The 26,724-nt window shown below is 40.2% G+C and overlaps 1 long non-coding RNA gene across 1 annotated transcript in view; it reads right to left on the bottom strand.

The window, feature by feature from the left end:
• Positions 1 to 10,912: 10,912 nt before the first annotated feature.
• Positions 10,913 to 26,724, bottom strand: part of LOC138150631 (uncharacterized) — a 169,512-nt gene continuing 153,700 nt past the window's right edge. Inside the window, exons 2-3 of the long non-coding RNA XR_011165602.1 lie at positions 11,182 to 11,391; positions 10,913 to 11,027 (exon numbers count right to left, since the gene is read on the bottom strand). This is a non-coding gene — a long non-coding RNA (uncharacterized lncRNA). The remainder of the gene's footprint in view (positions 11,028 to 11,181; positions 11,392 to 26,724) is intronic.

The following is a 26,724-nucleotide window of genomic DNA, read 5'->3' as shown; positions in this document are numbered from 1 at the left end:
TCAGTCATGTCCAACTCTCTGACCCCATTTGGGGTTTTCTTGGAAAAGATACTGGAGTGGTTTTCCGTTTTCTTTTCCAGGTAGTTTTACAGGTGAGAAACTGAGGCAAACAAGGTGAAGCGACTTGCCCAGGGTCACATAGCTAGGAAGTGTCTGAGGACAGATTTGAACTCAGGAAGATCAGTCTTCCTGACTCCAGGCCTGGTGCTCTATCCATTGCAGCGCCACCTAGTTTGGGTATGTAGCATCCTTGGTGCTGATGTGAAGTGATTAATGGCAAAGAACTTTGTACCCCACTCACACATATTCTGGGCAGGGGGTTAAAGAGGAAGACCCCTTGCATCCAAGTTTACATTGATAAAAGGGAAGGGAATGGATATGCCAACAAAACTGAGGATGTTTAGATTGGAGAAGAGGACCTTCGAGGTGGCATAATGATTGTTGAAGAGCTAGCATGTGAAAGAGGGGTTAGACCTGGACCCCTCCACTCCATAACTAAGAGCAATGCATGGAAGTTAGAGAGGAGCAGATTTCATTTTGATGTAATATAAAATCCCCTCTCCATTAGCACCATTCCTAAGTGGAGTACACTGCCTCAGGAGGTTTTGGGAACATTTCGTTTGTCCTGAGAGTCTGGGGTGTAATCTTTTGAATCTTCCCCATGCTGGCAAGTCATTGTCTTTTGAGAGTGGATATAATTTTTGAAATATGCCAAAGTCATTTGGAGTCAAGGCCAACTGATTTTTGTCAAAACATTGTGTAACATAATTAAGTAATAAAAGTGACTTTGTTGTGTAGCTCCAAAGGCCATTCCCAAATAGTAATTTCATCAATGGTTTGAGCAACTTTGGAACAGGTGTGCAGTCTCCCAGGGGGACTGCCTTAACTGGTGACAATGTCTTTGGATGCAGGCATTATATTATGTATATTAACATATCAGCTTGTAAAGAAAGTAAGTATGCCAGGAACATACCATAATACTCCCCAAACTGCTCTATACTTTAGCAACATCTTTTGAACTTTAGGGTATATGTCACACCCTCTCAAGGCCTACTTCCCCAATTCCCACTTACACAGGTGAGTATATCCCTAGAAGACAGCTACTACAACTCTCAGGTTCTCTATGAGTGGTCAACCCTAAGGGGATGAGTTTCTAGTATTGTCACTCAAGAGCCCCCACTGATATGTTTGGCATGTTATCAGCCAGTAGCCTCAATATCCTTTTAGAAAAGGGTATTTAATGAGAAAGTATAGCAAGAACAATATTAACAAAATATCCTTCCAAACTGTTGGCATAATCTCTCCCCTGCATGTACAAGGTCCCTGGGGAAAGTCAGTCAGTCATTAAATGTTTATAAAGAGCTTTCTGTATGCCAGACAGTGTGTTAAGTACTGGGGAATATAATAAAAGTCAAAAAAGTCCCTAGCATCAAGTAGCATACATTCTAATTGGGAGACAACATGTAAATAACATATAATATAAATTATAATAATATAATATAAATGTAAATACATACAAAATATTTACAGAGTAGATGAATGTAATCAGAAACAGGAAGGCAGAAAAGGGATGAGGGATAGCTAGTGTGAAGGTGTAGAGATGGGAGATGGAATGTTATGGTCCAGAAACTGCAAGCAGACCAGTGTCACTGGATCACAGAATACTTGGAGGGAATGTATAAGAGGGCAGGCCTCGTATGACAGTTTCCTTACCCATCTGCGGATATCTCCTGTCATTGCTTCCTCTATTTCCTGAGTCATCACTACTGCTTCCAGTCACTGTCAGAACTTTTACTGGAACCTCTGGCTTTCCAAGGCTCACATAGTTTCCTGGAGGTAGAGAGGGGCCTGTATGATCCATACCTGGCTTGCTGTTTTAGCCAATCATGAGGTATTTCTTTATGGTATCATCCAATGATCAAAGCACTTTGTTTCTCTCTGACTGATTCAGGACTTGTTCCTACTTTTTTATACTTTTGATTGATTCAACTGAGATGTCTGGGCTTTCTGTGACTACATTAATTAGGGTAAGTAAGCAAGTAAGACGTGGTCTTTATGACAAGTAATACGTTATTTAGGTTCCCATAAGCACTTTTATTCTCTTTAAAATTTAAAATTCCATTTGTTTTCTACCTGTGATGGCTAAAGCCCTTAAAAACAAAAAAAGCTCAAATATACAGAGGGAAGAGACCAGAGACTAACTAGCTGCCAGCAATCAGGGCCTCCAGCAGGGCCCCACAATTTAGAAGGCTCTCACAGTGCTTAGACTCTTTCAAAACAAAAGAATAATTAATTAAAATAGTGACCTGTCACATGGCACACTTCCTCCTCCAGCAATTGCCAGGTAAGTTTCTCCTTCACCTGGCTCTGCCATGCTCCATTGTAGCACTCACAGGGACCTTCCCAACAGTGATCTCACAGGGTCCCAGGATCTCTCCATGCCAATCAACTAACTTTTTTTAATGTATGTATATTATGCTTCCTGTCCCTGTCTCAGGTACACAAATTGTTACTTATAGCTCTGCCAAAAAAAGGTCATCCTATATTTTAAATCTAAAATGGGGGTGGAGTGGGACAGTTCTCAGCCTTGAAACATCATTTCATCTCTACCTGCACATTATAAAATGGCTTACTTGAGGAAAAATGCCCTGTTGCAGCAGAGTTAATATTGTCATACATTTGAAAGAGCTATTTGATGTAATCTGAATTATATAAAAGCAGCTGTGACTCTAGGTGACTCTCTCCATCTCCCTCCCCCAGACAACTACCTATTACACAGAGGGGAACTGAAAGCTATACAAATGACATGGCTCCTCTTATTGATACTGTATGTAGCGCCTCTTCAAGAATTGTGTCTACTTCTGTTTGACTGGGACTTAACATAGAACATCTGTTCAACATACTCTTTTTGTTGTTGCTGTTGTTCGCTTTTTGGAGGGCAATTGGGGTTAAGTGACTTGCCCAAAGTCACACAGCTAGTAAGTGTTAAGTGTCTAAGGCCGGATTTGAACTCAGGTTCTCCTGACAGGGCCGTTGCTCTATTCACTGCACCACCTAGCCACCCCCAACATATTCTTTTGATTAAAGAGAGCATGGCTTGCAGTGAATTTGCATGCCTGTCAACACATGGATTTACCTTTTCTTTTTCTTCAGTTAGGTTCTCTAAAAATTCAATTAAAAATAATCTTCATGATTTCATTCCTGCATGTGGTGACAGAGCTTCATTTGTAAGCTTTTAAAATTTTTCATCATTTGGAATGGGTTATCTAAGTACCAACAAAATGTAATACTAGAAGAAGTCATAGTGATGCCCTCACAAGTGAGATACAGATGATGGGCATGGCAAGTCAGGACTTCTAAAGGGACAGCAAAACCTAGCAGAGTCTTGGCCAGGGGGAAATGGATAGAATGCATGCTCTAGTTTGTGTAAAGCATGAAAGTGGTAGTTATAAACAGATTCTGGATCTTGCATTTGGCAAAGGTTTTGAGGGGTAAGCAACCTTTCAGGATTTATTGGAATGGTATCATTTATAGAATTCCGACATTTAGACAACTGGTTGAAAAATACATAATCCAGCTCTCAGATGGACAGTTGAGCTATACCACAATTAAATGTCTGGATATTTATACATAGACAATGGAAAGAAGTCTTCATTTTCCCCTGGGATATACAAACTGATTTTCATTGTCTAACAATTAAAGTGCAGTTGTGCCCAGGAGGATTATGGGCACTCATCACACATGTGTTCTGTACCAGTTCATCCTGGGGTAGCCTGGCCACCAAAAAGACTATTCAGGCTCTTTTTCTCATATTATTTCACTTATTACTCCCCCATCTAGGAAAAACATTTCTTAAAGCTGAGACTTGACTTGTGTCTAGGGGCTCCTCAAAGGGAACAGTAGAAAGTCCCTAAAGGTACAGTGTCAATAAAGCATGGGACGGGTATTTATTTCCAGGTATGTATTTACGGGTATTTATTATAAGAAATACTTAGTAACCAAAATTCTCACAAGGTCTTTTTTGTTTTTTGCATTCTTGCTTTTTTGGAGGGGGAAGGCAGGGCAATTGGGGTTAAGTGACTTGCCCAAGGTCACATGGCTACTAAGTGTTATGTGCCTGAGACTAGATTTGAACTCAGGTCCTCCTGACTCCAAGGCCGGTGCTTTATTCACTGTGCCACCTAGCTACCCCCACAAGATCTTTTTTTTTTTAAGCAATTGGGGTTAAGTAACTTGCTCAAGGTTACACAGCCAGTTATTATTATTTCTGGGTGTGGTGCCGAGTATCTGAGCCCGGACTTGATCCAGGTCATCCCAACACTGGAGCTGGTGCTCTTACTCGCTGAGCCACCTGGCCACCCCTAAGCAATTGGGGTTAAGTAACTTGCTCCAGGTTACACGGCCAGGTGTTTCTGGGTGGGTGCTAAGTGTCTGAGCCCGGGATTCAATCTCCAGGTCTTCTCAACACTGGAGCTGGTGCTCTTACTCACTGTGCTACCTGGCCGCCTGTAATATAATGTAATGTAATGCCAAGGAAAGGCAACTTCCCAGGGTTCAGAATACCAGCATAGGTGCTCTCCATTTTATTCAGTGACCAACCAAGAACAGAGAAGATCAAAACATGACATCATTCCAAATACAGCATTTACTAAATGTGATTAAATAATCTCCAAGGACTACCCCACCCCAGGACCTTCCAATCATTCAATCAATTACAGTCCCTGGTCTAAATACTTCTCCACCCCTAGGCTATACCTTTATTTGTCAATCACAGAGAAAAAAAAGGTCAAAAGTTCCCCACCCCTGGATCTCAATTGAATCTACCCCAGAGTTACATCAAGTTTAAACACAGCATTTAATACCCAAATGGAGGTCTTTTCTTCATCTTGACAGGAGGCAAGTTCTCAGCAATCTTAGTTCCTGGGGAGACAAGGCTTAGCAAGGCCACAAGATAAGTTGCCACTCCCTTCATTAATTCATCCTCTGTCTGTAGAACAGTCCTAGAACCCCTGAAAATATTAGCAAAGCCCTCTCCCAGGATTTCTGTAAACATACAACAAGAAAATCCTTCTTCAGGGCTTCTGAACCAACAGAAAGGTTCCCAGACCCCTGCAACAACAGCACTGTCCTTCACCAGTGGACAGTATTCATTCTGTCTGCAGGACAGTCTCCAGACCCCTGCAACAACAGCACTGTCCTTCACCAGTGGACAGTATTCACTCTCTGTCTGCAGGACAGTCTCAGGGCTTCTTAACCAAAAGCCAGGTTCCAGGACTTCTTCAACAAAAGGACTGTCTTTCACCAGTGGACAAATCTGGCAAAACAACATCAAAACAGACAGACCAAGTACCAGCAAAACAGCCATGTCTCCTCAGTCCTTGGCAGCTCTGGGGGCAGGTCTCAAAAGTCCAGGGCGATTCAAGGTGGCCCCCAGCAATTCTCTTAGTCTCTCTCTCCCTCCACGAGGTGCTGCTTCCAAAAAAAGAGTTCTTCTGCCTCTCTCTTGTCTCTCCAAATCTACGTCACCAGCTCCTCCCAGTTCAGGACTTTCTTTTCACATCAACAAGTCCATCCCACAGGTGGGATTAACAAACTCTGGGTTTTAACACAATCAATTTGAAAACCAAGCCAATACAGGGGAATCTTTAATTGCCATTACTATCACACCGCCCCTCACAAGATCTTTTTTATGGAAAAAAAAATCTTAAACAAACAATATTGACTACTGTTGTATGCTCCTGGAAGGTTGAGATATAAACATTAGATGTGAAGCAGTTTGAAGGGTTGCTGAATAGTCTAGCCATAGTTACATTTTACCTCCACTTGTTTTGGATTCAGTGCTTGGATGTCATCTAGCTGGTGTCCTTTTTCTCCATTAGCAGAGAGTTACCCCCTCACCTTCAGGTGGGAAACCAAACTATTCTGAGTTAACCTTTTGTTCCCATAGTTCCATATAACACATAGTGCAACCCATACTTTTTCTTAAAGGTTCTTCTTTCAAGGAAAAGTGCCATCCCAATGGAGCTCTGACAAATCTCTCCAGAGGTTTATGTAAAACAGAGGGCTCCCTACTTTTCTTCAGTGGGTCCCAGCCAATGCAAAGGTCAATCTAAATGGAGGTCCAAAGTCACCTGATTAAAGAATAAGCAGGCTTAGTTCAAAAGGAAAACAAATCATTCATTTGCAATATACTTTGGTCCTCTGTATATTTGAAGGGACCCAGCTATAAAGATTCTTCATCCAGGACTCTCCTTCCCCAGTGCCTAATATCATAGGGATATCTAGAGAAGAATTAGCACGTCTCTCTAGTGTTTGTTAACATTTTTGTGTGTCGTAGACACACTGATGAAACCCACGAACCACTTCTCAGAGTAATACTTTTAAAGCATAAAATAAAATATGCAACGTTTAAAAGGAAACCAATTAGATTAAAATAGAGTTATTAAAATATGAAAAAACAAGTTTATGGACTCCCTAAATTATATTCATAGCCACTCGGGACCCCAGGTTAAGAATCCCTGTTTTAGACTGTAATGATACAGTCTGTTTTTCTGTTGTGTTTCATAAGTTTATCTATCTACTACCTACCTACCTACCTATCTATCTTTGCAAGGTTAGAGCTATAAGGGCACTTATATATATATATATATATATATATATATATATATATATATATATATACATATATATATATATATTAGAATCTAACTCTTTCTTTTAAAAAAATTCAAATAAATTTATATTTTTTATTATGTACTTGTCTGTAATTAATAAACAACAATTCCATTTACAAGGACCACTAAAAGGTTGCATATGAAGCCATGAATCTACCAATGCATCAAATAAATATTTATTAAATGCTTAATTATGTGCTAGGAGTCCTCTTGAAGAGTAAAGGACAAACACAACCTGTGAGTATACTCTCCCCTCCCTCCTCTCCTCTCCTCAGGGGACTGTACATTTCATTTAGATTGCCAAAAGGTCCCTTTTCCCCTTAGGGTTGACTGGCTAGATTTCTGGCTGAAATCTTCAAGCCTTAAACTTCTTGGAGCTCATAGATTGGCCACTAGGTCCCTGCCCTCCTAGCACAGAGTGAATGTAAATATAAAATAGTAACTGTTTCTGTTTTCGTCAGGAATCCTGAGGGTCTTCCCCTCCCAGTTTGATTTTTTTTTCTTTTTTGATTAAAGAGGCCAGCCCTTGATTAACTTCTTTTTTGTGGGGGGGAGGGGGGAAGTCAAGGCAATTGGGGTTAAGTGACTTTCCCAAGGTCACACAGCTATTAAGTGAGTCAAGCATCTGAATCCAGGTTTGGACTCTAGTCCTGACTCCAGGGCCGGTGCTCTATTCACTGCACCACCTAGCTGCCCCTTGCTTAAGTTCCTACAGAGGCCTATTCACTGAATGGGCATTATCTCACTCAAAGTGAGAACCTGAAAAGACCTTAGCCTACAAGGGCCAGGGTCTTCCAATGTATCCTGGGTCATCTGGAGTCTCCTGAAGAATATCAGGCCACTGAACCCAGATGGCTCTGGAGGAGGAAGTGTGGCTGGTGACCTTGCACAGCCCTGCCTCACTCAAATCCAAGTCAACAGCAAGTCATGTCATCGTTTCCCTGATGTCATGGTCCTCTTCAAGAATGAAGAACAAACACAACAACACAACAACAACAACTGTGCTCAGCACTGGGGATTTGTAGTTCAGTCATTTCAGTTGTGTCCAACTCTTTATGACTCCATTTGGGATTTTCTTAACAAAGATACTGGAGTGCTTTGCCATTTCCCTCTCCAGCTCATTTGACAGATGGGGAAACTGAAGCAAATAGTCACTTGCCCAGAGTCTCACAGTTAGTAAGTGTCTAAGGTCAAGATCAGAACTCAGGTCTTCCTGACTCCAGGCCTGGCCCTCTCTCCACTGCACCACTTAGGTGCCCCAGAACTGAGGATATAAATAACAAAAACAAAGACAGCCTGTGTCCTTGAAGAGCTTATAATCCAATGGGGGAGGAATGCAGGGCTGGCTCAATATTAGGAAAACTATCCACATAATTGATCATATCAACAATAAAATTAACAGAAACCATATGATTATCTCAGTAGATGCAGAAAAAAGCTTTTGACAAAATACAACACCCATTTCTATTAAAAACACTAGAGAGCATAGGAATAAATGGAGTCTTCCTTAAAACAATAGGTAGCATCTACCTAAAACTAGCAGCAAGCATTATATGTAATGGGGATAAGCGAGATGCATTTCCAATAAGATGGGGAGGTGAAACAAAGATGTCCATTATCACCAGTGTTATTCAATATGGTTTTAGAAATGTTAGCTTTAGCAACAAGAGAAGAAAAAAAATTGAAGGAATTAAAATTGTCATTTTAGGAGTCCTAGGCAAAGAAGAAACTAGTGATTACTCTTTGCAGATGATATGATGATATACTTAAAGAATCCCAGAGAGTCAAGTAAAAAATAATAAACAATTTTAGCAAAGTTGCAGGATATAAAATAAACCCACATAAATCATTGGCATTTCTGTATATTACTTACAAAGCCCAACAGCAAGAGAAATTCCATTTAAAGTTACTGTAGAGGGGTGGCCAGGTGGTGCAGTGAGTAAGAGTGCCAGCCCCAGCGTCGGGAGACCTGGGATTGGTTCCAGCCTCAGACACTCGGCACCCACACAAAAATAACTGGCCGTGTAACCTTGAGCAAGTTACTTAACCCCAATTGCTTTAAAAAATAAAGTTATTGTAGACATTATAAAGTAATTGGTAGTCTACCTGCCAAAACAAACCAAGGAACTATATGAACACAATTACAAAACACTTTTCAAACAAATAAGTTAGATCTAAATAACTGGAAAAACATCAGTTGCTTGTGGGTAGGCCGAGCTAATATAATAAAAATGACCATAATGTATTGGGGGAGGATAACATGCAGGAAAGCAGGGGGAGGGGATGTCAGGGGCCACCCTTCAGAGGAATCTTGTTCCATGGAGTTGAAACCAGGAAGGGCCATAGATGCAGAATGAGAATTAGGGGGAGGGGAAGGGCCATAATACCATATACAGTGTTTGCAAAACCAATAGTTCTCTTCTTATTTTTGAGCCTTTTCGAACGTCCTTCTGATTTCTTTTGTGCATTTAAAAAGTTTCATGGAGGCTCTTTTTTACTTTTCTTTCTTTGTTATCTCCCCCTCCTTCTCTCCATCTCTTCCCCAGCCTTGTAGGTACAAGAGGCTGCCTCCATAAAGTAGTTTCCCAAGGTGGAGTCTCCCACTCTAAAGTTCTGACTAACTTAGTATTTTACAAATAGGCCCAAAGTACACGTCTGATTCTCTCCAATAACCAGTGCTCCCTTCTTGAGGAATGCACCTAATAAATCAATCAAGGTTCAACCAAAACCTAGTTGGCTCATTACAAACTAATTGTGTGTGGTTACTTTGTTGTATGGTTGTAGGAACATTCCTTAATATCTAGTATTTGATTGATTGTTTAACTGAAGCATCTAAACCTGCTATGATTATCTTAATTGAGGTGGGGCTAGAACCTTCTATTACTTACATGCAGTTCCGAGCAGAGGAAGCAGATGGTCTAGGGAGTGCAGTGCCAGACTTGGAATTAGGAAGACTCCAGTTCAAATCCCTCTTGGGATGATTATTAGCTGTGTTACTGAGGACAAGTCCTCTCTAAGCCTCACACAACTTTAAGACTTAACTACTAAATTATAGAGGGATTGCATTGGCTGTTAGTGTAGGAAATTTCCCATACCTAGGAGATGATGGATCTTGAAAATATCAAAGTATAAAGGAATGCAGATGAATTCAAGATCAGAAATAAAAAGGAGTCTTACTCATGGGATCTGAGTAGTTTGACAGGCTCATATTAAAGATACATGATGTTCCACATCTGCTACTTCCAAAATGGCATATTTATTTATTTAAGGTTTTATTGAAGTCTTTCATTTTTACATAACAGTCATTTTTGGATATTACTGCCCCTCCCACCCCCTAATCCAGTGAGTATTCTCTTGTAACAAAGAAAAACACTTAAGCAAAATGAAATGACTGAGTGACCACATAAAACACCATATGCAAAATTCTGCACCGAGAGCTTCTCACCTCTTCAAGAATAACAAGGAAGTGTATTTCCTCATGTCTTTTCTTGGGCCAAGATTGATAAAAATGGTTAATTAAGGTAGTCTTGAGCTTCTGTGACAGATAGTTGTGAACTGGGAGCCAGTAAAGAATTTTGAACTATCTAGAGATGATATTATATAGATTTTATTATTGTCATGAATAAGGGGTTATTAGCTTACAACTAGCCAATGGACCTTGTTTACATGCATCTTCCAATATTCTTCTGGTTCTCAAAAGAAAAAAACAACAACACCTTCCTTATGCACAGATCTAGTTATTACTCCTTTGCTCACACACTTCTCAGTGGCTCTTTCTTGCCTATAGTTTGATCTCCCATGATGGGGGCATTCAGGATCCACCATGATGGGATGCCATACCTTTCCATCTTTTGTCATATTATTCCCCTTTAGGTCCACTGTACTTTAGTCAACGCCGTGACTCTCATCAGTCAAACACTACTTTCTCCCACCTCCATGTCTTTACTTGAATTGTTCTCTGTTACAGAAATTACTCTTTTCTGTGGTCAGTAATGATCTTCATCGCTCAGATTTAAATATAGCTTTTATCATAGGATAGGGACTCTTGTCATTATTATAATTATGTGTGTTTATCTTGTATTCCCCTACTAGATTACAAGCTGCATGAGGGTAGGCACTGTAACTGAACTCAACTTTGGATTTCTCTGACTCCTTTCTCTGTACACAGCTGGCACTCAGTAAAGATTTACCTTAAATCTAAACCAGTCCAATCCAACTCAGTGAACATCTAGTTTCTTTTTTTTTTTTTTTTAAGAACAAGGCAATTTATTAATGAATCTGGTGTGGTTTGTCCTAATGTTTCTTGTTGGCAACTGCCACTTCTATGGCAATTCTGTCCAGGTCTCTCTGTCCCTGAGGTGTCAGTTTCCACCCCCGTCCTGGTCCTTCTCCACCATCTTGAGCCCCTCCAGGGCCTGCAGGACCCTCCGGGCCATGCTCTTGGAGCCCCGGCTGAAGTGGCTGGGCATGACGCCGTTGCAGGTGCCGGTCGGTGGAGGCCGCTCACATGTAGAACCAGTTCTCATCATAGGGCGCCAGCTCCTTATGCTTGGCCAGCTTGACCGTATCCACCCATTCGGGGACTTTCAGCTTCCCTGACTTTTTCAGGAAGGCGGCCAGGGCCCGCACGAACTCCTGCTGGTTCACGTCCTTCACCGTGACTCCGGGCATCGTGTGGGCTCCGCGCGGCCAGCCAAGGGAAAGGAACATCTAGTTTCTTGCTATATGTAAAGCACTGTGCTAAGCACAGGGGCAAAACAAACACAAAAACAGTCCCTGACCTCTAGGACCTTCCATTCTACAGAAGCAATATAGCATGTAAAGGGAAAAGTACATACAGCATCATATATTATCTGAAAAATTAAGGTGTTGTTTCCTATCAAAACAAGACAATTCAACATTTTTGCCACAAAACTCTTTCTATTCACAAATATACCTGCACATATAAACACTCTCTGTGTCTCTGTCTCTCTCATACATACACAGACACACACACAAACATTTTAAGGTGTAAAAACAAAGAACTGTTTGAAGTACAGTATTCTCTGTGAGAAATGTTTCTGAGTGCTTAAGCTCACACTGTGATCTCATCAAGTAAACTATTATTATAAAACATATCTGATAGATTAAGTATGGAAAACATAATATATTATTCCAACTCTGACTATAAAATCTGTAAAAATTCAAGGCAGAAAAGTCTGTCATTAATCTATTTTGTTCTGCCTCAGTACTAAAGGACATATGTTCCATCTGAATCTTACAATTCTAGGATGTGCCCAGGATGTGAAATCCTGGAGCTAGATTTGTGCATAACTTTTTTTTTCCATTTTGAGAATGTCAGAAGAGAATATCTCTTATCGTTAGAATATTTACTTGTATCTGCATTGCCGTTGTAGGGGCATATGCAATTACATCTTTACTTGGCAGATGGAATCCAAAGGCATGTTTCCGATCTCAGGTCAAGACAGAATGGTATTGGTTTTGTTGCAGAGCTTATAGAGTCAAGCATAGCTGCAGTGTGATCTTTAGAATAAATTAGAAAGATCAAAGCAAAGTTAGAGTGCATTTCTGACTGCAAGAAGAGGAAATGTTTTAGAGTTGAATACATTAAAGGATTCATCCACCCAGAAGCACATGGTTTTAACTGTTGCATCTGAAGTAGCTTTAGTCTCAGTTTTCAAAGTTGGCAGGGCATGAGAAATGAAGAATGAGAGGATGCTTGAATTGGGAGGAAGGAACCTTTGAGGCTATCTAGTACCTGTCACAACTAACCAGGAATCACCCCTATACCATACCTGATAAGTGCTTATCCAGCCTCTACTTGAAAAGCTCTAGGTAGGGGAAATCTATTCCATCTAGAGGCAACCATTTCTGCTTTTGATTAGTTCTGATAGGAAAGTTTTTACTTACCTAAAGATGAAATAAGACTGTCTGAAACTTCCACCCACTGCTCCTTGTTCTGCCCTCTGGGACCAAACAGAACAAAGGTGATACGGAGTCCACATGGTAGCCCTTAAGACATTTGACATCACTGACCATAATCCCACTAAATCTTCTTTTCTCCAGGCTAAATACCTCTAGTTCCTTCAACTGTTCCTCCTATGCTATGTTCTATAGTCCTCTTACTATTCTGGTCACAGGGTTATAGAATCATACATTTAGACCTGGTCAAATCCTCCATTCTTCAGATGAGGGAAATGAGGCCCTGGAAAAGTTAAGTGATTTTCCTCAGTATCATATAGGTAGAATTCAAAATCAGGTCTTCTGAGTCCAAAACTCTTACAGAGTCATTCCTAAAATATGGTGCTTAGAACTGAACACACTACCCATAATCCTAATCCTTCAAGATGCAGTCCAATCAAGGCAATATATAGTAAGATTGTTACTTCCCCTATTCTGGGTACTATATTTCTACTGCACAACCTAAGTTAATGCCACTAAGGTCTTACTCTGATCCTTCAACAAATGGTAGGCATTCAGTCCATTGCTGGGTTTTTGACACTTGGTATGATCTGTTAGAGTGTATGTACCACCTTCTCAGCCTTTGAGAATGCAGGGTCATCTCTGTACCATGATGAAGCATTGGAGGAGGATTTTTTACAATGGCCAGATGAGAAATAATTTTACTACCAATCAATATGAATTTAGGGTGAGGGGTAGAGTCTGTCAGAGGAGTTTCCCCAATCAGTTTGAGTGTATCTCTTCTTCTGTTGAACATGATCATGCACACTGGTGCCTTTCTCCAAGATGACTGGCTGCCTGGGATTCAAGAGGACAGACCTGACAGAGCAGCTGTCTTTCTCCATGGTCTATAAATGATCAGCTGAGCCCTTTTTGTCTTTCATTTTTTTTTTGCCTTTTGGAGGGCAATTGGGGTTAAGTAACTTGCCCAAAGTTACATGGCTAGTTTTGTGTGTGTGTGTGTGTGTGTGTGTGTGGTGTGGGGGGGGTGTTAAGTGTCTGAGGCCAGAACCAAACTCAGGTCCTCCTGACTCTGGGGCCGGCACTTTACTCACTGTGCCACCTAGCCGCCCCTTGTCTTTCATTTTTTCCTGTTGAGAAGACAAACCATAGTGCAACTTGGGTCTGTACTTTGGAGGGATGCCTATGAATGCATGGTCTCCTAACTTTCGCCTCCCAACTTGAAAAGAAATTGATGATGGCTGCTGCTGATGTTTGATGCACAATTTGATTTAGAATTAGAAGAAAAATATTCTGTGTTGGGGAAAATAGTTGCTATTAATATTAGTGTTCTCTCTATGCCCAAAGGACTTTAAAGCTATGCATACCCTTTGATCCAGCAATACCACTACTAGGTCTGTAACTCAAAGAGATTTAAAAAGGGGAGGGGGAAGGACTTATTGTACAGAAATATTTATAGTAGTTCTTTCTGCAGTGGCAAAGAATTGGAAATTGAGGGAATGACTTAACAAAATATGGTATCTGGTTGTAATGTAATACTGTTGTGCTATAATAAGGGATGAGCAGGATCATTTCAGAAAAAAACTGGGAAGACTTACATGAACTGATGCAAAGTAAAGTGAGCAGAACCAGGAGAATGCTGTACATAGTAATAGCAATACCATATGATGATCAACTGTGAATGACTTAGCTATTCTCAGCAATGCAATAATCTAAGACAATTCCAAAGGATTAATGATAAAAAATACTATCCACATCCAGAGAAAGAGCTGAATGTAGAGTGCAGCATATTTTTTTTTCCTTTTTGGTCTGTGTCTTCTTTCACAGCATAACTTATATGGAAATATATTTTGCATGATTGCACATGTATATCAAATTGCTTACCATTTCTGGGCAGGGGGAGGGAGGAAGAGGATTTGGAACTCAAACCTTGAAAAAATAAATGTTAAAATTGTCTTCACATGTAATTGGGGAAAAATAAAAATATAATAAAAAAAAGAAATTGATGATGACTGCCTTAGGGTATAAGTGCATAGGAATTGTATGAGCTTGTCCACACAGCCTGAAAGGAAATGACAGCAGCAGAGGGCACTGGAAGAACTGCTGCAGAAGCAAATGGCAGAACCCACTTGGTATGACAGGCGAGCTAATGGAAAATGTTTCTGAAACCCAAATTCCAGTGTAGAGGGAAAGGTTTTAATCTCCCGGACATCATGATATAATAATATAGCCTCCTAGTCAAAAAAGAGAGATTTTCAGGGCAGTATCAGTCCTGGGGTTTATCTCATCAGTAGCCACAAGTTAAAGAACTCAGAGACTGGTTTTCTAGAGAAGGATGATACCCTGCATGATGTAGATATTCAAGAAAGAAAACAATGATCTTTGTGAACCCCATGGCCAAAGGAACAAGGATAGGGATTTATTACTTGAGCAAAGGACTTAGATCTTGCTGCCCCCCTCCCCTCACTATTACAGTGAGGAATTCCTACAATGAAGGTCTAATGTGGTGGGGTGTTCAACATCCCCCCAAATCTTCTGGGATTGTGGTGGTATTGGGGTGCCCTATGGGTTTTTGTATTCATTTATGGATTCTCACAAGTCTGTGTCTTCTGCAGCTCTGGGGTAAAATAAAGGCTGTCCCATACTAAATTTGCATTTGTCACTTAGAATACTAATATGGGAACTGGGGAACCTGTTACCCACATTTGGGAAAACTTAAGACATGTTATATTATATTGTATTATATTATAATTTTATTATTATATATCATATCATATTAGACATAATATGCATAAAGTCTGTTGGAGGCATAACAAAAGAAAGAAAAGAGAAGACCTTCTTAGACAAGCCTCCAGGATGAGCCTGGGTCTGTGTAAGACCCAGGGTTTCAGGGGTCTTGGGCCAAGGGTTATAGTTATTTAGAGACTTCGTGAAATCACAGTCTGTCCTGTAAGGCAACAGTAGTGGAAAAGGGCCAGCATTTTTTCATCACCACTTATGGATGGAGATCCTAGTATATTAGCCATAGTACATCTGTGACCTCCTGAATCTTGATTGCTGAGTTGATTTGCTCTGTACCTCCAGAGCAAATGCAGAAGCAAAATGAAGTGACTTCTCTTCTGTTTCTCCAATCCCCAATCTGGCATCCCAGAGGCCCAGCAAAAGATCCATCTGTGTAGTTATGCATGTGCCTCACGGATGTGGGAGGATTAGCAAGTGTTCAACCACAGAAGCGAGTCTGGGCAAAGAAGAACTAAATGCATATTTCTGCAACAACAGGCATTTAAAGATGGAATTGGCAAGATCTTCAGATGCAAAATATTTGTGTTGCGATTCTATTCATTCCTTGTATTAGCTATGATAAGCCTGGGCTCTGCAGCCCCCATCTTCCCAGGCTCCCACTTTCAGTAGTTGACCTTGTTTCCTGCTTTCCTGAGAATATGGGAGATTCCCATTTTCCCTCTTCTCCACCTAAAAATCTTTCTCTGCTTGACTCCATTTCTTCTTTCTCTCTGGAACTGAGGAGAGAATTTTACTTCCAGTTGCTGAAGGAGAAGGTTCTTTGAACTGAGTAAGGAGAAGGGAAATAAAGTGAAAGTGATTTGGAGGGATTGGTGGGGCTTTTCAGGAAGTCCAGAGATTGATTTGGGGGAGCAGAAACTGGGGGAGGGACTGGAGGAAAAATCGAGCTGGTAGAGGAAAAGGGCTCAGTCTGAAGGAGTGAGGAAGAGGAGGAAACCTGGAGGAGAAGACAAAAGGACTAGGAAAGCAAGGGGATTAAAGAAAGGTAATGCAGGCAAATTGGTAAGACAGAGCTTAGCTGGGAAGGTGGAAGGCAGTTGTGTGGTTGTCTAGCAGGCCAGGGGCTGCGAAAGAGGCTGTTAATTAGGGGCTAAAGGTTGATGGGTCCAGAAGTACATTGGAAGACTCTTGATCTCAGGAAATATTGAATGGCTGGGAAATTCCTCAGTGCTTTGTATTGGAGTGTGTGATGATGTCTTCCTTTCTGCCATGGCCAAGTGATTGCAGTCTATGCTTAAAGTGCAGGCTGGTCTTCCTAGGGAGAAGGGGAAGTGAAGGGACAACAGGGACAATGACCAGCTTTCTCCAAAATTGGAAGATAAGTTAGAGGATTTGAGGAAGCTAAGGGGAATTCTGACCCAAATTCAGGGCAGGAAAAATGTCACCCCAAGGAGGAAGTGCAAAAGGACCACTGGAAATACGGAGTGGAGAAAAAGCAAACTGGAGGCTGTTTCCGAGGAGGTGGGAGAGAACTGGCTAGCATGAGGAGGAAGCAGCTGCTTGTTCTGTTAGGATAAATAGATATGCAGGTGCTTTCAGGTGAGAGATTGTGCAGTAAGAGTTCGAGGAGGAAGTACTTTTGGTTGGCATTTGCCTCCCTGATAATAGCAACAGAGAGGCCTACTTGCTTTTCCAGGGCATGTGTCCAAGTCCTGACAGAGGAACTCCCAAGGCTCATTACAACAATTAACTCCTTGCTCCTGGTGATCCACATGGGCACAAATGACACTTCCAGAAGGAACTTAAAAACCACTGCCAAAGAATATGAAGTCACAGACAAGAAACTGAAGACTACAGGGTCACAGGTGGTGTTTCCATCACTGTTGTGCACTACAGGTTAGGGAGGAAGAAGAGAAAAGCAGATATGGGAAGTGAATACCAGGGTAAGAAGATTCTGTGTAAGAATGGAATTTGGATTTCTGTACCACAGCATCAAATATAGAAACGACAGGCCAAGGACATGCCTAACAAGGGCTAGTAAGAATGTATTTTCCCAGAGTCTTGCAAATCTAGTAAATAAAGATTTTCTTAAAAATAAGAAAGAAGCAAACTGGCTATGTACTTTCACTAAGCTAAATACCAAAAAGATCAGGTACAGAATAGGAAGATGAAAAGCAGCTGAAGCACCCACAAGTTGACAAACTCTAAGAAAAAGGAGCCACCAGTAAAACCCCCTGCCTCAAACGTATATAGACAAATGTGTAAAATAGAGGCAATATGTAAAATAAGCTAGAGGTCCTATTTGGAAATGGCAAACGACCTCGCAGATCTCCCTGAGCCGTGGCGATGTGACACACATGAATAAGACAGTTTTAGACAGATACTCTGTTTTAGAAAAATCAGACAAATTGATCGGAGGCATGGTATCCTTGTTAATTAAGAAAATATACCTCTTTGAGGTAATCGAGGGAACCAGAGGGGAAGCTCTGTTTCGAGCATTTGATGACAGATCATTAGTGGCAGAAACAGAAATGATTTGTCACCGGAGAATGCTACAGATCACCTGAACCAAAAAAGGGAACAGATGAGGAGTTTGGGAAACCAATCAGAAACGTGGCAGGGAAACACAATATAGCAGTTGTAGGAGATTTTAATTATGTGGACCCCTGTTGTTTCTCTCAGCCACAATGCCTTTTTGACTTGCCTTCCAGGGATAATGTCATCCTTTGAAAGGTGAAGGAACCAGTAAGGGGAGAATTCTATTCTGGATCAGATTCCCACTAAGAAGGGAGGAACTGGTTACTGAGGGAGAAATAATTTAAATATACAGTTAAGATCTCCAAGCCATAGCACTTAATAGTTTACAAAGCCTTTAATTCATAATGATGCAACAAGTCCATGTTTTGTTTTCCATTCATAATTACCCAATGAGTTCCAGTAGTCTTGGTATTATTTGTTCCCATTTTATAGATGAAGAAATGGAGGCACAGCAAGGTTAAGTGATATCCATGCTGAGGGTCACACAAATAGGATCTGGATTTGAACCCAGGTCTTCTAATTCCAAGGTTTGGGATGTTTTACTGCCCTAAAAATTACAATTGCGCTTGTCCTTTGTAGCAATGCCATCTTGCTTGTTTAGGATTCCAGCATTCTTTGGAGCACAAGCTTCAACCAGCAGTTTAATTTATCAGGACTAGATGACCTGTCAGGAAGTGCTTTACAGTAAATGTAAGGGCCATCACTACAACTGTGGATTACTGAGTTACAATGAAATTCATTTCAATTAAATTTTGAACAGCTTTAGACCATGAGAAATGTGAGAACCACACTGTCCATTACAGACTGAGTTATTCTTCACTCAGATAAGGGATTGTCTTTCAAAGATGAACTTTCATTTTAACCACTAACATTGAAGTAACAAAGCTGCTCACTCACGACCCTTGATTTAAACTCTATTTCTACACATGTATATGGTGTTGGGAAACAAAAGGGGATTTTGCCAAATAGTTTCATTCAGAGTTATTGAGGGTTTGCCTCCTTTTCAAACATTCTTATTACCTTCTGCCTCAGCTCAAGGGCTGGAATGTATAGACACTGCTTCTGAATTCTGGTTCCAAAGTACCTGAAAAGTATTAGAAGCACAGAGTCCTTGAAGCTAGAATATGCTGGTGTCATAACCAAATACCAGAACTTAGGCTACTAGAAATCCTATGATTTAAAAAAAACCTCTTGCACAAATTTCCATTTTATTACAAAGAAATATATAGAACATTTAGGATCAGTATTGATTCACATGCTTCAGTTTGGAATGGAACTTATTCAAAAAGCCCACAAAACTGAGTTAGGTATAACAATACATATTTCTCTTCTTCAATGGGTCTTTGATCACATTAGTTCATTCCATGGGTGTTGGGCACAATGTGCTTTCACACCTTCTGTGACTTTTGTTCATGTCCTCCCCAAATCCCTCCGTAAGAGGTCCACCCAATGTGGTGGAGCTATTCCTCTCTATAGTGTAATATCTCTTGGACACCTATGGGACATCTTTTGTCCCTCACTCTCATGCTGTGACTGGCCCATGTCCTTTTAATGATCATCAATTTTTCTGATTACATCCTTTATCCCAGAGGTGACAGGTACATGGCCCATAACATTCCTGAGTGTGGCCCAAACCAGATTAAAATGGCATTGGGAAATACTTAACAAATTAAATAAAATATGATAAAACTTAGCACTAAATTTTAAAACTAAGTCAGTATGTGGTGCACAGGGATCCTGATGTTGAATTTAGTGGCACCCATTTCTGTTTGAGTTTGATATTCTTGCTTTATGCTATTTATCATATATAAGTCTTCCTTGGTATTCCTATTTTCTCTCATTCTTTCAAGCAGTGTTCCATTCTTCCTAATTACCTATAAAGATGTATTGCACCATCTCTGAAATGTCTAGTCTTAGGGAGTTGCCTAGAACGCTGAGAGGTTGGTTAAGTGAAGGCTCAGAGTCACACAACCAGTATGAAAGAATGGGAAGGAAAAAGTGCTTCAATGGGGAGACAAAGAGGCAGAGGAGAACCCTAATTTGTATCAGGAGATTGGGTGATGGAAGAATGTGCCACAAAGAATGGAGGGAAGAAGAAGGACCAGTGAACATCTGAAGGGAAATACTAGTTATGAGACTCTTCCTGTAGAAGGAAGATGTAGACTATTTTAGGAGGATTCAGAGGCTTAGTGGGCTTCAAGGTGAGAGGTCAACCAGTAAGGGTCAGAGGAAAAAGAGATGAGTAACAGGGACCGGAAATACCCTCCTGAGGATTATCAAAGACCCCTAATCACCTTTGATATAAACAATAGAGAAGTCCACTGTGTTCCCAGGACATGGATCAAGGATGTGGTGGAGAGCCTCTTGAAATGTATCAAACCTTACTGTCCATGACTTACTAACCCTGCATGAGTTATATGGGAACAAATGATGCCACCAGGAAGAACTGAGAAAGTATTGTGCAGAATTGGGGGAAAGTCTTGGGTAAAAATCCAGAAGACCTTTGGGACACAGGTGGTATTTTCATCAGTCTTACCAAATGAACATATAGGTTTCAAAAGAGAAGGTTGGATTTGGGAAATGAACACTTGGCTAAGAAGATTATGTCTGAGAAAGGGATTTGGATTTCTGGATCACCGCTTAAGACATAAGAGCAATGAAGTTTTGGCTAGGAATGGAGTGTACCTAATTTGGGCTGTTAAAGATACATTTTCCTGGAGCCTTGTGAATCTGATTAAGAGGGCTTTAGACTGAAAAGAGAAGGGAAAGGAGGAAATTGACTTCATATATCTGCCAAGCCTGAAAGAAAGTAGCAGCTACAATACAGGATGAAGAATAACAGAAGAAAGATCCAGTAATTCACAGGGGACAATATTCAGGAAGAGAAGCAGCAATAAAGTCAATGACCTCGAATGGGATAGGGATCAGGCTTGTTATTTCATTAGCACAGGGAAGCCCTGGGTGAGGGAATTCCATATATCAATATATGCTAGAACTTTCTCTGCAAATTAACGCTTTAGAGAGTTGCCTAGAACACTGAGAGGTTAGTTAAGTGACTTGCCCAGGGTCACACAACCAAGATACCTCAGAGAAGGGACTGAAAACTAGGCATTCCTGACTCTGACACCAGCTCCCTTTGTCTACAACCTCAGATACACATGCATACATGCATGCATACATACATGTGTGCATGCACACATGTATACATACATATACACATTTTGTTGTTGTTGTTCAGTTGTGTCTGATTCTTCGTGACCCCATTTGGGTTTTTTTTGGCAAAGATACTGAAGTGTTTTGCCATTTTCTTCTCCAGCTCATTTAACAGATGATAAAACTGAGGCAAACAGGGTTAAGTGATTTGTCTAGGGTTACACAGCTAGTAAGTGTCTTGAGGTAGAATTTGAATTTAAGTCTTTTTGACTCCAGATTCAGCACTTTATCTACCATACCACCTAACTGCCCTAAAATATATATAATATATATACATATATAATGTTATATGTATATATGTGTATATGTGTAACATTTATTTGTGCCTTAAGGTTTATAAAAGACTTTATATATGTTACCTCATTTGATCCTTCCAACCCTTTCGATTTAAGAACTGTTATTACCCCCATTTTACAGATTTAGATAGAGAAATTATACATGTGTATCTATATCTATCTCTGTATTTCCACGTATGTACACACTCATCTATATGTATACATACATGTATATACACAAAGCACTGATAGAAAGCAAGGTAAAACAGAGGGCCTAATGCAAGGAGGCAAATTTGACCTCCTGGTCATCAGTTGCACTCGTGGCTGGAATATGACTCCAGAAGGGTAAATTTTATTCAAAAGAAGAGAAGAGATGAATGTTGTAGTGGAATAGCATTGCACATTATGAAAATATATACTCATGGGAGGAGATCCAACAACCTGAGAAGCATATCAGAGAGCATTTATTTAAGTATTAATGGAGGGCGAAATGGAAGAGATATTATTATTGAAGTTTATTATAGACGACCTGGACAGAAGGAGGAAATAGATGAGGGAATTTATAAATTAGTGTCAGTGCTGACATGAAGGGGGAAGGGGAAGGTAACAAGCATTTACTAAGCACCTCCTATGTTTCAGGCACATTGTAGATATTACCTTACCAGACATCTGCCAAAGCTATCTTTTTTAAAAATTGTATTTACTTTTGGTTTACAACTGAAATGGACAAATGAAATAGACATGACAGCAAAGCCAATTATAATTTGGTAGGAGTATTTATTAACCAGCTGGTGACTGCCTCCCCAGTAGGGAAGACAGCCTCAAGCCTACTGCAGAGCAAACTTTTATAGAACAAGATGTTACTAACAACAAAATATGGTTCCAAGGGGGTGTAATGCCATTTCTAGTGAAGCCTTGATTGCCTAGCAAAAACAAGAACAGACTTGTATATTTCTAACAAGAACAGACTTGTATCTGGGGTATGTTTCTGGAAACACAGGTAAAAAGTTCCTTCACTATTGCGGCCTATTAGGTGTTTTCCAAGGACCTTGATAGGGGCCCCTTCTGGCAGGTTTAGGGGGCTTTGGTGTATAATTTCTGGTGGGCACTTCACAACATTCAGTTCCACAATCCTTCAAGTTCCAAATTTTCTCCCCTCCTTCTCCTTCCCCCCCATGGTAACATACCATCTGATATAGGCTCTACAAATACCAAAGCTATCGTTTTTCCAAAGTAGACAAGATAAAATCTGTCATTTGCTTTATTTATAATTTCATCCTTCAAAAGGTTTGGAAGCAATAAAGAGAAATTCATTTCTGGGCCTGATTCTCACCCACAAGAAGGATGGGGGTTGCTGAAGTAAGAATGACAACAACCTTGGCATCAAGTGACCATTCACCATAAATCTTGAGATAGAGAAAAAAATCTAGGTGAACTCTGAATTTTAGGAAAATGGATTTTGACAGCTTTAGAGGAATAATAGGTGGGATGCAATATTCTATTGTTTCTGCTGGAAAAGCCAGCCTGTGAAGGATGGAAAACTCTTAGGAATGAAATACTAAAGATGCAAAACAGATTGAATTCTGATGTGGCTGTAAAAGAGGAACTGATGTGACTGTAGCAGAAATTCATCAAATAATTCAGGAATAAAAAAAGATATGCATAGAAGGGAATGTAGCAAAGTCCTATAAATGTACTACCAGGAATACTAAAGGCAGAATAAGCTAAATCAGTCTAAGAAGGGTAAGGACAAACAAGGAATTTTTAGATGTGTAGGATGATGCTAACTTGTCAGTATTGACAAGGCTCAATTACGTGGTGTGTGAATTATTCAGGACATACAACAATTTTATGAAAACCAATGCTAATAACTTATAAATCATTGATGTAAAACAGCCTAATTAATCCCCAGAAACAAGCAAAGACCTTCAGAAGGACCCAACAGCTAAACAGGTTGTTATTGATTATAGTATGTTATAGGCTTTTTTTGAATTTGGAAGAACAGCAAGAAGACTAGTAAAGACATATGGAAACAATGCTTTCCATAGACAAGACAATACAAGGACTGGAGCACTATATAGATTGTGAAAAAAAATTACTTATGAAACTCACTTCATTTCAGACTGTTCCTAACCATTATCAGAAGAGGTCTAGGTGAGCCTATGAGCTCTGGCACATCTTCATCAAACTGCAAGGCGTCTACCCTTCAGAAATGTTTTGGGCCTGGAAGTCTTATGTCCAGTGAGGGAATGATGAACTCTGATAAATGTGCTAAAATACTAAAAAAGTAGAATTATTCCAGAATTACAGATATTCACAAATTAAAATTGAATACTACAACATGACCCTATACTGTGCCACATATCACAAGCAGTTAAGAGATTGAACCAAAAGACACAACTAGACATGTTTCATCAGCCTTGGAATTCACCTGATTTGAACCATATTAGAAGCCTCTGGGCTATAATTTAGGCTATACTTGGGAAAATCGACTTCATGAAAGATACATTTAATAAACAACCTGATAGAAACATAGTTTTATGACCAACTAAAGTATATGTGTCAAAATCTTGGAAACTCGTAAAATAAGTCATTGCAGCTAGATGAGGACACATTGCACACTAAAAGAATTTTTTAAGATAAAGAAGTTTTAAGGTTTATGACAGGGGTACAGGTTCCCCACCCCTGGTTTATGATTTGTTAATAAATTTAATTATTTCCACTTTGTCCCAGTTAATTTACACAAATGGCCCAAAGCTGCAAGTGTTAGTACTGAAGTTGGAACTGAAGACAAGTAAAGAGATAAGAAAGTACTGATTTGTGCTGTATGAGTTGAAGTGATCAGGTCCAGACCATAACCACATAGTAGGAAGTGAGGCCTTAAAGGAGGTAAGAATGAGAAGTCACTGTCAGTGATTGCACTGAAATGACACTCTAGTTCTAGAGAACTAGAAAAAGGAATATGTCCCAATGTTTGAAAAAAGGAAAAACAATGTCTGCAAACCATGGGTTGCTGAGCTTGACTTCAAAAGCTGGTGACATTGCAGAACACATTATAAAGGAAATAGCTTGTTATCACTTAGAAAGGGACCACTAAAAGCCAGCATGACTTCATCAAGAACAGTTCATACTACACTAAGTTCATTGCCTTTTTGCTAGATTAGGAGGATGGTGTAGATTAAAAAAAATCTGGATTTCAGTAAAGTTCTGAGAGGGAAGAGATGGATGCTATATAATAGTAGAATTAGATGTGTGTGGGATGGGTTAATGACTAGAGGTCACTTTGAAGGGAACTCTCTAATAGAATACCCAAAGATCTCTGCTTGGGCCTGGGCAGTTCAAGCTTTTCATCTTGAAGACATAGAAGGTATGTATCGTAATGTACTGATAACAAGAAGCTGGGAGGGACAGTTCACATGTTAAATGAATTAGGATCCAAGAGGATCTCTGAAGGCTGGAATTGTGGAGCAAATCCATTAAGATTAAAGTGAATCGAGATCAATGTAAAGTCCCTTGACTTGAGTTTCAAAAATAAACTCCATAAGGGCAAAGTAGGGGAAGGCTTAGTTGGCCAACAATTACTGTGAAAAAGATCTTGAGTGGTGGCGTTCAGTGGATTTCAAGCTGAATATGAGTCAGCAGTGGGACAGGAGAGTCAAAACAGTTATTGCATCCTCTTGCCTTATTACCAGCCCTTCTTTTGTCCAGGCCGTATATTTCTCTCAGTACATCCTTTTTACCACTTCTCAGTTCCAACTACATTTACATAACTATGGCTAATTACTGACTTCAAGATGTTCCTATATCCAAGTCTCCATTATTAGATACAAATAGGAGTTTACAGAGGCAGGTAAGCAAGTCATGCAGATAATTTGTAGCAAAACAGGACAAGTGAACATTTGTAAGAAAATGTAACTCACCTGAAAACTTCAATTCTCTTCCATAGTAACTTCAGGCAATTTTCATGATGTTAATGCTGTGCTGTCCCAGCAATATGAAGAGGACACAGTTGACATCTTATCATTTGGATGTGTGCTCTCACAGATTTTGCCAGTCACTGGGCCAGGAGGGGCTGGACCCTCCAAGCTCTCTGGGCCAGCTCCCTACAGACCACTAGCCTGTGTGTGAGATAGCTGACTGGGCCTAGGGGTGCAGACTGTGACTATGAAAAAGAGTAGAGCTAAATGGCCTCGGTGGGGATTGAGGCTGCAACCTTGGCCTCATTAGCAGAACTCTTAAACCACCTAGCAAGACAGTCACAAAGCTCTCCAGTCTTCCATTCCCACCCGCTTGAGTTTTCAGTGACTGACTTGAGACAGTTTTATTTTGGCATGACATGCATTCCCAGGTGCATGTGGTGTTTGAGGTTACTTTCAGTGAGAAGTGAAAATACTGGAGCTGTGTTCATAAACAGATTTTTAAAACCCCAGATGCACCTACTTCCTTTCTCCACTGGGAGCCAAGAAAGTTCAGCTCCAAGTGAAGGAGTGTTTGGAGAACAAATCTTTCAAAGGGCTACTTCTCTGGAAACGGGCCGGTTTCACTTTGAACCGAATTCTATGTCCAAGTGGAATGAAAGGCATTTGCGTTTTAATAACTGCCTCTACATTTCTTTCCATCATATTGAGGAATAAGTACATTTGATTTTTGGTCATTTGTCCACAAAAGGCAATTTGCACTTATCCTAGGCTTAAAATGTGTTTGAGTGACTTGAAACTCAAGACTTGGGGGGAGACATTACTTTCTTTAAGTATCTGAAAGGCTTAGGAGCAGGGGGAGCAACTTGCAAAGAGGGAGATTTCAGCACCACAGATAGAAAAATTTCATCACGATGATTGCAGTCCAAAAGTAGAATGAACTGCCCTAGAGGTCTTTAAACAAAGGCTAGGTTACCATTTGTTGACTGTGTTGGAGATGAGATTATTGTTTCAAGACCGACTTTGAGAGAAGTAGAAAGAAGGCTTTTGCCTCATGAAATGACTTTTTGCCACATACTCACCATTGTTAGGAAAATGGAAACTCAATCACAAATAGAAAGATTCACTGCAAATATATTCCTGCCTCAGACACTTAATAGCTGGGTGATTTTGGGCACATTGTTTAACCTCTGTTTGCCTCAGTTTCTTCAACTGCAAAATGAGGATAATAATAGCACCTACCTCATAGGGTTGTTGTGAGGATCAAATGAAATAAAAATTGTAAAAAGTTCTTAGCACACTGCCTGGCACATAGTAGGTGCTATCTAAATGCTTACCTGGCTCCCCTTCCCCTTGTCCTTGCCCTTCCCATCTCCTTACAAGTTTCTAATGGAACACACAAGCACTGTTCTATATTCTAGAGGAGGAAGAGCATTTATTGAC

Source organism: Petaurus breviceps, unplaced genomic scaffold (genome assembly GCF_028583685.1).
Source record: "Petaurus breviceps papuanus isolate PSGF00001 unplaced genomic scaffold, PetGlider_PUasm1.0 90881, whole genome shotgun sequence".
NCBI classification, from domain to species: domain Eukaryota; kingdom Metazoa; phylum Chordata; class Mammalia; order Diprotodontia; family Petauridae; genus Petaurus; species Petaurus breviceps.
Note: the sequence above shows the minus strand (reverse complement) of the source record. Positions and strands in the feature narration are given on the sequence as shown.